The 10,764-nt window shown below is 37.0% G+C and overlaps 1 long non-coding RNA gene across 1 annotated transcript in view; it reads left to right on the top strand.

The window, feature by feature from the left end:
• The first annotated feature begins 941 nt into the window (after window positions 1–941).
• LOC127492297 (uncharacterized) overlaps window positions 942–10,764 on the top strand; it is a 31,803-nt gene continuing 21,980 nt past the window's right edge. Inside the window, exons 1-3 of the long non-coding RNA XR_007921488.2 lie at window positions 942–1,128; window positions 2,165–2,285; window positions 2,989–3,121. This is a non-coding gene — a long non-coding RNA (uncharacterized lncRNA). The remainder of the gene's footprint in view (window positions 1,129–2,164; window positions 2,286–2,988; window positions 3,122–10,764) is intronic.

The following is a 10,764-nucleotide window of genomic DNA, read 5'->3' as shown; positions in this document are numbered from 1 at the left end:
ATTTAAAGATTACTCATTTATTTGAAAGGAAAGGAGGGAGGGAGGAAGTTCCATCCACTGTTTCAAGTGGCTGGAACAGCCAGAGCTGGGCCAATCTGAGCCAGGAGCCTCTTCTGGGTCTCCCTTGGAGTCACTGGGGCCCAATCACTTGGACCATCTTCCACTGCTTTTCCAGGTGCATTAGCAAGGAGCCAAATCAGAAGTGGAGCAGCTGGGACTCAAACTAGTGCCCACATGGGATGCTAGTGCTGCAGATGGTAGCTTTACCTGTCACACCACAGCACTGGCCTCTAAAATTTTCTTTTATATCACCTCTTATTAAATTTTTCTGCTTCAAGTTCTATTTTTCATTATAAGATTTATGTACTAGTTAGAAACACACAATGCTTTTGAGATTTCATGGCCTAACAGTATCCTTTAGGCAATAATTACCTTGGAAAATTATTATTCTTAAATTATTTTTAAAAGTATGTATTTCTTTATTTGCATAGTAATTAGCTTTTATTTAGCCATGGCTCTGTTTGGGATTCTTAAATTTTTTGCTGCTTATTATCATTAATATGCAACCTTATTTAAGAGGAAAAATGAAGTATGGCAAACATTTACTACACTTACTAAATATTTATTATATACCAGATGCTGTTAATGCTTTACATTTGTTTATTTATTTAGCCATCATAATAATTTTCTAGAGAGTAACTGTCACTCTGCTATTTTAATAAATGGATAATCAAAAGTACAATATTTGCATAAAGTATCACAATCTATAGGTGGTGGAGGAAGTTGTCAAAGTCACCCTTAGGCCCTGCACTATGCTTCTGCATATGTGGTAAAATACAGACTGTTTACTCTAGTGTTATATTGCCTACTTTTTTAAAAGTAAAATTAATCAAATTTTAATTATATACTTACTCAAGGTTGTTTTTTATTTTTTTAGACTTAAGTGATTTTTTTGAAGAACAGGAGTAGTTATACTATGTTGTTTGAAAAACTACCAAGAAGGAAATTTACAATCAAAAACAGTTGGATTTTCCTGAAGGACACATTTCTCAAATCTCTCAGACCTAGGTTGTGTGACAGTCCTGATGACTGAGGAAATGATCCCCTAAGAGTGCACAATTCCAAAAGGTGAACCACATATATGAAGTCATTTGAATAATTAGTATAGTTTCTATGCTTAAGGGAATATTTCTAAATATATCAAATCTACCTCTGAATTAAAATTGATTTCATTTTCGTGTAATAATAATACTAGAGTTTCTCTGTAGTCAACACCTCTGTGTCTACTCTACTAGTCCCTCAAGATAAGTATTCATCAAGTCAACTCATTGTACAGGAAATGTTACACCTGTGAATGTGTGAGCCAAAAATGTTCTGTACACAAAAATCCCCTGGTTTCAGTTTCTATGTTTTCCCTCATCTATCTGCTTTCTACTCACCCCAAACCTGCATGTACCTGCATTCCTATCCAGACCCCATAGAAGTCTACCTATCTCAAGGAATATGTAAACAGGATAGTAAATTCCAGGATACTTCAAATTCTGCTTGGTGAGAGTCAATGCTTGTTAGCCTGCAGAGTTCTCACCAGTGGGAAATGAGAGCCCATTATTTACATGACAAACACCTGAAAAATAAAGATGTGCAAAGGGTTAAATAAGATATTCTGTGTCAAACACAGTCTTGAAAGGAACAAGAACATTAACAGATTAAATGTTTTTATCCCCTAGTATTGATCCTTTAAATCTCACTGGAAAATTAATGTAACTAAGCAAATGCATGCATATTATTGTACTCAGCTAAGACTTAATTTTTCTGACTTAAAGATCTAATATTCCTCTATGCCACAGAGCTTTAAATTACTTTCTTAAAATTATTAATGACAACATTAACCATCCTAAGGCTTTTTAGTTAAAAGGAGTTCAGCAATTTTATTTAAGTTATTAGCATTGTTTTATTGCTAAATGTATTAACTCATGTTATTGCTTTAACACTCAGGTTTAAAACAATTTATTTTATTTAATGTGTAGTTGAAAATGTGAACCAAAACTATTTGTTGAAAAGGTGTTTATTATAAGGGGAAATTATATACACATTGAGTCATTTGTTTATTCATTCAACAAATGTTTATTAACCACTTGGCTATTTGTTAATGTTTTTATTGCAGTGAACAAAACATGGTTCCTGCCCTGATGGAACATGCATTTTTGTCGAGGAAGATTAATTCATGCAAGAATGAATATATAATTTCAGGTGCTAAGAGAGCTTCAGAGCATTGAGTAATAAGGGTGAGTGTTATTTTAGATGTGTTGTTTAAAAAGACTCTTTGGGGAAGATGTCATCTGAAGACAGACTGGAATGAAATGAGGCAGCAAGCCATGAGGCTATTTGGGGAAGAGTGTCATTGACTGAGGGAACTCAAATGCCAAGACCCAGAGGCAGCCATTAAATAGGCAAAGGAGACAGTGTAACCCACACAGCTTAGATCTACACAAGGCTGGGCTACACCTCAGTGTGAGATTCGGGTACAGAGTTCCTATGTTTTATTAAAACGGGTTCTTATTCCCAGGAGTCATGGTTTCTTTCTTTTCTACTGAAGTACTTATAACTCTTCTCCAAACATTTTGGATCTTCTTGCCTAAGAAAAAATAAATATTATCTCATACAGCTCTCGTACAACTTTGCCTTATGCTAACATCATTACTCCATCAATTAAACAGAAGCTAATCTGCATTGCTGACACATATATCAGAGAGAAAAGAAAAACAAATTGGTGTGTTCATGGAAGAAAAAATAGGATGGTGTGCCCAGTGAGTGAGTACAAGTGCTAGAAAAGAATGTCAAATAAGTAGCTAAGAAGCCAGGATGAAATGCTACAATGCTTGGCCAAGGCCAAGTCCTACAGACCTTAGCACTCTGGATTTTATAGTAAATGTGATAAGAAGCAATTGAAGGTTATAAGCAGAAGAATAAAATAATCTTTCATTTTAGAAGGAACACTCTGGAAATTGTGTGGAGAATGGGATCCCGGAATCAAGAAAGAAAAACAGAATGAGTTAAGTAACTCTCCTGATAACAGACTATCATGGATTCATGGATTAAACATCATTAAGCTTCAGTCACGGTAATGAATGGTCAGATGGCGAATATATTTTTAAAGATAGAGTAATAGGATTTTCTGATTATATGTGGGCTATATGAAATAAAGAGAAATCAAATATGACTAAGCAATCTTTCTTTTTCTTGATCAAATTCAATATGCATATAATTTACTAAAATGGGATACACAGGGGAAGAGTAATTTTAATGGAGATTCAGGAAGAAATCTTCAGTCCCAGTGTTGAACTTACTTAGATTAAAATACCTAATGTAAGTCCAAGGCGGGATGTAAAGTATTAAATGAAGAAGACTGGCTGGGCCAGAACTATAAAAGCATAAGAACAACATCTGAAAATATAGAACTGGAGGAAATCACCTAAGGAGTAAGTATAAATACAGAAGATGTTAAAGGATTATTTTTTAATCAACAAATGACAAAAGACAACATAAGCCTGAGAAGGAGCTGAAAAGTGAGACAAGGGACACTCACTAGAGTGGGATATCACCAAATTGAAGAAAATGAATTGTTTTGAGATGTGAGAAGAATGATCACCAGCACTAAATATTGTCAATAAGCTATATAAGGTGAGGACTGACAACCAGTGAGTGCTTTTCCGATGTATAGGTTGTTGGGTCAGAATTGCATGATCCCAGGAAGGCATTACTGAATCCCTCACGTATCTCACATTTGCTTCTAGATATAGCCCACACTTTTATTCTACCTCACAATAGTTGTCTATACTTGCCATCTCCATCTCATCTCCTCCCCTTCTATTCTCAATGCCTAGATGGGAAATACGACAGTAGGCTTATGAAGCAATGGAAATGATCTAGTAACAAGGGCCATGTGATGCAAGAGAGGCAATAGATAAATGAGGATGTAAAACAAACGTAAAGAATGAGGGTAATTTCTCTGAAATGAGAACTTCCACTTTGATTATGGCCTTGTCTAAATAATGTGGGAGTTTGTGAATTCAAGAGGCTTCCATAGCCTTGGCAGCTCATGACAAAAGCCTCTGGTGATTACTAACATCATAAATAAGAGTTTCAATTGTTAAATCAACAACGGGAGTCACTGTGCACCTATTCCGCATATAAGATCTCTGTCCTTAATGTGTTGTACTATGTGAATTAACAGTAAAACTACTACTCAAACAGTACTTTATACTGTGTGTATCTGTGTGGGTGCAATCTGTTGAAATCTTTACTTAGTATATACTAAGTAGATCTTCTGTATATAAAGATAATTGAAAATGAATCTTGGTGAAGAATGGGATGGGAGAGGGAGTGGGAGATGGGATGGTTGTGGGTGGGAGAGAGGTTATGGGGGAAAAGCCTCTATAATCCAAAAGTTGTACTTTCAAAATTTATATTAAATCAAAGTTGAAAAAAAAGAAAAAAAGAATGAGGGTAAAATGCATGATATGTGTACATATCCAGGAAACTATAGGACTCCAATTGACAGTAAATAAGAGAAGGTTTTTGAAAAACACAGCTGACCTTACAAACAAATCAAATATTCCTAGAAAATGAAGCAGATACAAAACAGTGCCAGGAGTAAAGGTTGAGAGCTTACTGGGTTCAGAAATTAACAGGGGCACCAGTAAGATAAGTTATATTGACTAAAAAGGGCTGAAAGTGATCCATAAGTGTCTGACCAGAGCAAAATTTACTTCTGGAATCCCTTTAGCCAAACCCTGTCCTATTTTTGAATAAGTATTAGAGTTGCTGACCATCAATTGCATTTACAGTTTATATAAATTTCTTCCTTGGTGAAAAAAATGATGCCGCAGGCACATGTGGCCATTTGTCTAAAAATAGAGACCAGTTAGTTACCCTCTGACTTAGTGACTCTTGGGGATATCTTCAATGTCACTGTGGAGAAAGAGGCCTGAATTGGCACAGGAAAACATAAGTTATACAAGAGGATCTCTGCTAAACTTCTAGGAGAGAAAGGAGTGTATGAGCATTTTACTTAAACAATCTGCAAATCAAAATTTAAAAACACATAAGGAAATACATAAGAGACACAACAAATCAATAATTTTGCAGGTGATATTAAAAATCACAATGATCTATGCAAAATACTTCAAATAATTATATTTAGAATCTAAGATGATATTCACAAAATAAATCAACATGTACGTTATAATATATCTGCAAAATATCAAAGAGAGAAGATACTTAAAAGCCACCTCAGGAGGGACTGGCGCTGTTGCGTAGCAGGTAAAGCTGCTGCCTGCAGTGCCAGCATCCCATATGGGCGCCAGTTCGAGACCTGGCTGCTCCACTTCCGATCCAGCTCTCTGCTATGGCCTGGGAAAGCAGTACAAGATGGCCCAAGTCCTCGGGCACCTGCACCCACGTAGGAGACCCAGAAGAAGCTCCTGGCTTCAGATCACTGCAGCTCCAGCCATTGCAGCCATCTGGGGAGGGAACAAGCAGATGAAAAACCTCTCTCTCTCTCTCTCCCTCTCTTTCTCTGCCTCTCCTCTATGTGTAACTGCGACTCTCAAGTAAAATAAATAAATCTTAAAAAAAAGCCACCTGAGGAAAAGAACTGCTGACTTGCAAAGGAACAATAATTCTACCTACAGCAGATGTTGGAGCGGCTCAATCATGCCAGAAGAAAATGGAATAATATATGCAAATTATTAACCTAAATCTAAACTTGATACCTTACTAATTATTATTTTAGAAGGCCAAATTAAATGCCTATATAATGAAAACATTAAAACAGTTTGCCACCATATACACACCAAAATCTATAAAGCATGAATTCAGCAATAAGAAAATACAATACAGAATGAAAGAATAGAATGAACAATACATAGTTGATTTTCTTCATTCACAGTAATTATGTTCTATTATATTGCAAAGAACACTGAATTCATCAAAACTGAACCTAGTGGAAATAAATCTACAGGTCTATATCTATGGCTATAAATACCATATAAATGATAATCTTAAACTCTAAAACATATCTTATCCTGATATATTGTCTTCTTTATCTTACAAAAGAGAAAATGAAGTTGAGAAGTGTTTAGCAACTTGTCACCCAATGAACATATGCCAGATTTAGGAATCAAACTCAGCCCAACTGGTCCCAGAGATGCAACTTCTTGCTGCACCATCTCCAGTCTCTGGTTCTCTCTGCATGAGAGATGAAAGACAATGCAGAGCATAGCCTTATTTGGCCTCAGCTGTGAGTGTGTGTGTTGGTTGACTCAAATTTCTCACCAGGCTATGCTTGTCCAGAAATGAACATGAAGGCTACAAGTATTAATTTTTAGGTTGCAAAGAAATTTTAATGAATAGGCAAATTTATAAATATGGAATCCTATAACAATGAAGATCAACAGAATACCTGACTACAGTCAATGTTATCAGAATTTTCTAAGATTACTTGAAAAATAATGTGCTATGCATTTTGTTCTTTAAAAACATACATTTCCAGGCAGGAAAAATAAGATAACAGGACACTATTCATGAAATTAGTAGCTCAGGTTAAATACTATTTATTTCTCCCTAGGGAATAAATTAGATATCAAGTTTACAGAAAAGAGTTAATATAATAGGCCTGACACTGCTATCCTTAGATATTTGTAAGTTTAGCTCTTGGCTGGCATCTGGGAACTAGCAACTCAGGAGGGTTCCCACCATTCTCTAAATGATAAAGGCGATTTTGAGGACCTAAAGGATTTGTGCAAACAATGTGGTTTATGCCAAACACCTGCTTTCCTTCTTGTGGACTGGGATTTTGATACATGCTAAGCAGAGGACCTTGAATCCAAATGCTTTGGGCATTGAGTTTCTAATGAGCCTTCTTGGTAGACAACATCTCACTCATGTTGGCACAACTCATTGCTGGAGGGATTAAGTGATCCACTGGGAATGAATTCTTGGAAACTTGTGCCAGATTTCCCACCATGTGCCTTTTCCCTGTGGCCGATTTTTGCTTTGTACCCTTTTTCTAAAATAAATCAATACATCAAAGTTTTAAGTATTACCCTATGCTTGAGTTCTGTAAGTTTTCCTGGTGAATGGCTGAACCCAGAATGGTCTTGGAAACCACCACACATAAATTAATCTGGATATTTTATTCAGTCTTTTATAAAAGGAGATACTGCTATGTGTGACAACACAGATTATCTGAGAGGACATTATGCTAAATGAAATCAGCCAGATACAGAAAGAAAAAAATAATAATACATATTCTCATTTATCTGTGGAACCTAAAAGTGTTGACCACTTAAAAACAGAGTAGAATGGTAGCTACTGGGGCAGGGAGCTGGGGGAAATTGGGAGATGCAGGTTAATGGGTACAAAGCTTGCAGTTATATAGTATAAATAAGTTCAGAAATTTAACATACAGCTTGATGGGTATAGTTAATAATGCTCTATTATATCCTTAGCAATATTTCAGGTGTGTGCGCCTGCATACCGACACACATATACACACACACTGGTAACTACAGAGGTGGAACTGTTAATTTGCTTGACTGTAGCAATCATCTGACCATGTACACAACTAGTTATATCAAAGCATCATTTTGTATACCCTAACTGTACATGCTTTTTATTAAAAACAATTTTTAAGGGGCTGGCACAGTGGTATAGTAAGCTAAGCCTCTACCTGCCATGCTGGCATCCCAAATGGGTGTTGGTTTATGTCCTGGCTGCTCCTCTTTTGATTCAACTCTCTGCTTATGGCCTGGGAAAGCAGTGGAGATGGCCCAATTACTCGGGCCCTTGCACCCGCATGAGAGACCTGGAAGAACCTCCTGCTCCTGGCTTTGGATAAGCTCAGCTCCAGCTCTGCAGCCATTAGTGGAGTGAACTAACAGACGGAAGACCTTTCTCTCTGCCTCTCCCTCTCTCTCTCTCTGTAACTCTACCTCTAAAATAAATAAATATTTTTTAAAAAACAATTTTTTTAAACATAAACAATTATTTGTTAAAATTTTACTGCCTTAAGGAATGCTGCATCCGCTGTGGGGAGGCCCCTAGCTAAGGCTAGCTCCAGGTTCTTGTCTCCCCTTTAAAAATAATCCAAGGAAGAGATTTAAAGATGAGCAGGAAAAGTAATATTCATTTAAAGTGAAAGTATACATTCAGGAAATCGTACAGGCAAACTTATGAGAGCAAGCAGCAATCAACAAGGTTTGGCCATTTTTTTTTAAACTTTTATTTAATGAATATAAATTTCCAAAGTACAGCTTATGGACTACAATGGCTTCCCCCCATAACGTCCCTCCCACCCACAACCCTCCCCTTTCCCACTCCCTCTCCCCTTCCATTCACATCAAGATTTATTTTCGTTTCTCTTTATATACAGAAGATCAGTTTAGCATACATTAAGTAAAGATTTCAACAGTTTGCTCCCACACAGAAACATAAAGTGAAAAATACTGTTTGAGTACTAGTTATAGCATTAAATCTCAATGTACAGCACACTAAGGACAAAGATCCTACATGAGGAGTGTTTTTATACTATCTGGAGGCATAAGGGATATTGTCAGCAGGAGGGGGAGCTTAATTAAATATTCAGAGGATGGAGTTTAGGGTGGGAATTAAGCATCACCCACTTCTGTGTCCATTTTTTTTAAATCTCTGAATCGTCATGGCATCAGGTAGATGATGACGGCAGGAGTACAGATTATGGAGACTGCACCCACATTGGATAGTTCCAGCTGGCACTGGTTCTGAATTTGCAACATAGCAAAACTTATGGTTTGTGCTACACAGAGGAAGATGGAGGTATATGCAGGGGAGGTTTGGGCAGTGCAGAAAAAGATCTGGATGATGCAGAGTGGTATGTCACGTGGGCAGGGCTGGCTTCAGCCAGAGTTGTCATGTTGGCCAGATGCTGTTGTCAAACCATGGACCATGCTGCCACACAATGAGCCAAGCAAGGCTGCCACAGGCCAGGCAAAGCAGTGTCAAATTTCAGCCCCTCTTGCTCTCATTACCTCCTTGCCCACATCACTTGTAGGCATAATGGTACATCTGCTAAGGGACTTCTCTTCCTATCACAAACAACTATAACCTGGACATCAGAAACAGGAAAAATGGGGTCTTAATCCATGGAAGGGGAAAACATAAGGGGCCCAATTCTCAGCTAGGCTCTAGTGTAGTGGTATCTCACTGAGCTAAGAAGTGAGAACTTCTGTGCAAGGCTGTTTAAGCAATTAAACCTGATGATCAAGATAGTAGAAAACAGTGAGCTACATGCAGTAAACAGAACTCTACTTTGATGAACACTATGATCAGGGTTGGAGGTACTGGAAAAAATCCAGAAAAAGAGGTCGTTCCCCAGGGTAAATAGGCCATTAAGACCTAGTGTCAAACAAAATTGTCACTACTCAGACTTCATGATTGTGGTTCCTAAGAAGTATGGATTTGGCAGGAAAGAACTAGAAAAAAATAAAGTGAAATTGAGGGAGTTAAGGGGAAACTGATAGATCCTGATAGAATCTGACAGTCCTAGATACTGAACCCTGCCTTTTAAAGCTAGTTTGTTTGAAAGGCAGAGGGAGAGAGGGAGAGAGGGATAGGAGAGAGGGAGAGAGATTGATTTCTTCCACTTACCAACTGACTCCACAAATGCTCACAACAGTTAGGGCTGCTTGAGACTGAAGCCAGGAACTACAAATCCCATCCCTGTTTCCCACATGGGTGGCTGAAACCCAACTAAGGGACCATCATTTACTGCCTCCCAAGGTACATACTAGCAGGAAGCAGGATAGGAAGTGGAGCCAAGACCGGAACCAGCACTCCATATGAGATGCAGGCATCCCAAGTAGTGGCAACCAGCATGGAAGAATTACCACAGCTGATCAGTGGATAAGCTAATACACAGAAAGGTTCCATTCTTAGATTAATTTTCTTTATGACTTCATTGCCTGACACTACTGTTTCTATTTATATCTTATTTATGTTTATATCTTATTTTTATAATATTTATGTTCATATCTTAATTTTACAATATTTCCTTTATTGCCTTTGTTTAAAACAAAGTAAATAAAATTTGGTGAGAATGTACCAGTTTATGAAATTCAGTAAAGAAACTCTCTTCCTAATCCATCCTCAGCCTCCCTTCTGAATACAAATCCAAAATGTTTATTTGGAACTATTTCCCATACTCCTGAAACTGGAAATATTCAAAATACCTACTATCTTTCATAAACCTGATGTACATCTGCTTCTTTTTGTGATTAATACAAATGAATATCTACAGAACCTACAGTTCAAGCCTTTAGAGTAATATATACTGTAAATTTTTGAACAGACACATTAAAATTGTAAATATTTATGAAATAGTATTGAAATTTTTATGCATGCATACATTATATTATGCCCAATCAGGGTAATTATAGCCTTCCTCAAACATTTCTTTATTGCAAAAGCATTCAAAATCTTATCTTCTAGAGTTTTAGTTTTATAGGAAAATATACAGTACATTAACATTTTCTAGAATCACCCTACTCTGCAATAGATCTCCAGAATCTCTGACTTCTACTACAACTCAATACTCATTAATCAACCTTCTCTATTTTTCCCACCCTACTTCCAACCCACACTCTGGTAACTTCCATTATACTCGAAAATTCTATGAGATCACCTTTTTTTTAAGGTTCTACATACGTGACACAGCAAGTTAAACCA

This window comes from Oryctolagus cuniculus, chromosome 10 (assembly GCF_964237555.1).
Source record: "Oryctolagus cuniculus chromosome 10, mOryCun1.1, whole genome shotgun sequence".
Lineage (NCBI taxonomy): Eukaryota > Metazoa > Chordata > Mammalia > Lagomorpha > Leporidae > Oryctolagus > Oryctolagus cuniculus.
This window is presented reverse-complemented; position numbering and strand designations above follow the sequence as displayed.